Source organism: Aplysia californica, unplaced genomic scaffold (assembly GCF_000002075.1).
Source record: "Aplysia californica isolate F4 #8 unplaced genomic scaffold, AplCal3.0 scaffold00021, whole genome shotgun sequence".
Classification (NCBI taxonomy): Eukaryota; Metazoa; Mollusca; class Gastropoda; order Aplysiida; family Aplysiidae; genus Aplysia; species Aplysia californica.
In genome coordinates this window covers 554,150-556,946 of record NW_004797291.1, presented here as the reverse complement: position 1 = coordinate 556,946, position 2,797 = coordinate 554,150, and the positions used below count along the sequence as shown (strand labels likewise).

At 43.8% G+C, this 2,797-nt stretch overlaps 1 protein-coding gene across 2 annotated transcripts in view; it reads right to left on the bottom strand.

Moving 5' to 3' along the window:
- The window catches only part of LOC101861484, a 6,206-nt gene extending 3,481 nt beyond the window's left edge, over positions 1-2,725 (bottom strand). For both annotated transcript variants that reach the window (XM_035972160.1, XM_035972161.1), the window contains exon 1: positions 1,249-2,725. The gene's annotated coding sequence lies outside the window, so the exon portion shown is untranslated. The remainder of the gene's footprint in view (positions 1-1,248) is intronic.
- Between the last annotated feature and the right edge of the window lie 72 nt (positions 2,726-2,797).

Below are 2,797 nucleotides of genomic sequence, written 5' to 3'. Positions count from 1 at the left end.
AGCTCAGATAGAAATGGGGGCGTAATCCAATTTATCTCCGTGGGGCACTTGCCGCTTCACAATAATAATAGCATCATTATGCGGACAGCTGTCACTATCGACCAGTGTCGGTTACTGGGTCAAGATTTTAACTGCGACAGAAATAGCTGGACTTGTCATACGTTCTGCACCGCGCCAGCGAGACGTCTATCTCTCTGTCTGTCTTTCTCCCTTTCTCTCTCTCTCCCTCTCTCTCTCTCTCTCTCTCTCTCTCTCTCTCTCTCTCTCTCTCTCTCTCTCGATCTATATATAGACTCGCGAAATATTTATTTGTCTCTATTTTCGAAACCCCTCTAGTCTGTGTGCCCACCGTAAAGTAAGAATATTATCATGTTGGTAAAAGTGCAAAACATGTACACCTTCACACTATTTTGCTTCTAAGTGCCTTTTCTGTCCTGTTAACACAAGCTCACATTTTTTTCTGCTTATGAACTATACACGCACAGCACGAACTTATTTCTCTACACTGAATTTTTTCTCCCGCACAGAAATTAACCTCTACACAGAAAGTATGCCTCAATACAGAAATCAACCCTCACGCGAAATTATTCCCCTACAGAGAAATTATTCATCGATTCGGAAATCATACCTCTGCACTGCGCGAAATTATTTTCTTAAAAGTCTGACAAATTCTTCGGAAATTGAGTCATCAGCGGCAGTCGCCGTCCGATCTGAGGCTAGGCGCGGTATTGTCGTTCCGGACCCCCGCTCTAATATTCCCTACCATAGAGCGAAGATGGCGCTGTAGCGCTCTTATTTATTATTCTCCACCACAGAGGCCAGGATAGAACTTGTACGGCCTCTGGTTTTTATTTTTATTTTTATTTTTATTTTTTTGCTTTTTTTGGTATTGTTTTCCAGAATCACTTTATGAGAGTAACTTTAATGGTTCAGGGTTGTTTATTTTTTATTTATGGGTTTTATTTTAGTAGTTTGTTTAAATCTTTTTATGAGAGTAACGTTAATGGTCCGGGGTTGCTGTGTTCATGGTTCTTAATGGGCTTTTTAAAAAAAAGGATGACTTATTTGTCACGAGTCACGACGCTGGCTCCGGGGGACTGCTGAATGGGAAAAGTTATAGATCTACAGAGGTTGCGGCGATGTTGTAACTTTTTGTTATTTCTGTTGCTTTTGTTGTTGATTTGCTTGCTGATTGGTCACGTGTTAAGTAAGAACGTGTTTGAGCCAGCTAGTTATAAACCTGCTCACCTCACCACTTCCTCAGTGTGGGCAATTAATGTTCCTGCTGTAAAATTCTTGTCGAGAACTCGCGGTAGCTCTTAGAAGTCCAGGAAGTTTCCTCCACGAGTCACTTTCTTCTAACACTTGCGAGCTCAGAACATTCCTAAGCAATATAATAATAATGACGCACGACTAGCTGTATTGGCGAGAATATTGTTGTGTGATATCCATAAGACGAATGCAGGAAACGCTTGTTTTGTCTGGCTCAGATGTTTGAGAGTTCACTTCGAGTGCCCTGTTCGAGTTTTGAAGACTCCACACGGTGCTGGGCGCTCGCACACTGATGTCGTAGACAGAAGTAATCCTCTTCTCCACCTGCTTATGGAGCGTGCGACTCACTTATGTCCTCTGTTCTTCACCTTTTGGGATTCTCATATCCACAGAGAATGCACTTTAAGGTTTTTGGGATAATTCCACAAGCGTGAAAAACTACCCAAAGATTTCTTCTCTTTTATGAATGCATAAAGTGCATAAATTTTAGAAACATCGCCCCATATTCCTTAAGTTGTCTGCTTGCTGATAACGCGAACATGGGGTGTTTTTTCTATTTGTCACAAAGTTAATGTATTTCAGTTGCAGATCCACACGTTTTTCTTTTCCCCTCCACCGTGTAGGGCAGCTTTCATGTATAGATATCCGCTATCAAAGTCATTTTGGTATTCAGTCTGTGTACGTACAGTTTATTTTTCACGCATGCATTTGTACGCGGATAACAAAAAGTCCAAGTGGAATGTCAGGGAGGAAGGAGTAGGTTGTCTTTTGAAATTGCCGAGAACCCTTTGAATATTGTATCTGAAGTCCTACAAATGAATCAATGTAGACGTTATGGCAGCTTTGTGACTTTTAAATGGCTTCAAACATGAGCAAACCTTTCTTTCCCTTCCCCTGAAATCTCTGAGAAGTCTTGGAAATATTGTAGCTGAAGTCACACAGAAGGACGTTGTGGCCTGTCGTTTTAGCAGCTTCGTTGGTGCTAATGTGGCTTCCTATAGGACGCACTCTCGAAAACGGGCCGGAGGTATCCTGAAAGTTTGTGAATTCACAACACTATATTGTTATGTTTTTATTCCAGACGACACACACGCTCTGCGGCATCTCTTTGCTGCAGGAATGGTGCAGCGCGTGACGGTATGTCAGTCGGAAGTTCAGAGTCTGAAGTCATAATAATTCTCGCAGCACTATCGCTGGGACGTCCGTCTCTTCAGGGAAAATGCCCGGGGTCAGGGATTCAGACATTCCTTGTTCACGTCCGAAGTTTTCACTGCGGACTTCTCACTAAAATCCTTTTATGACAGGCGTAAAATCTGGCCTCACAGCGTATAGTAGAAGACCTCCTCCTCGCCCTCCGGCCGTGGCGGCAAGCTGGGCCGTCCGTGTGCGTATGTATGTATGTGTACGCGCGTGTGTGTGTGTGGGAGAGAGAGGATAGAGCGAGAGAGGAGTGAGACGGCGAACAAGTTTGTGTTGTCGGACCCGAGAGCTGCCGTCGCCGCCGCGCGCCCAGTATCGGCGGAGT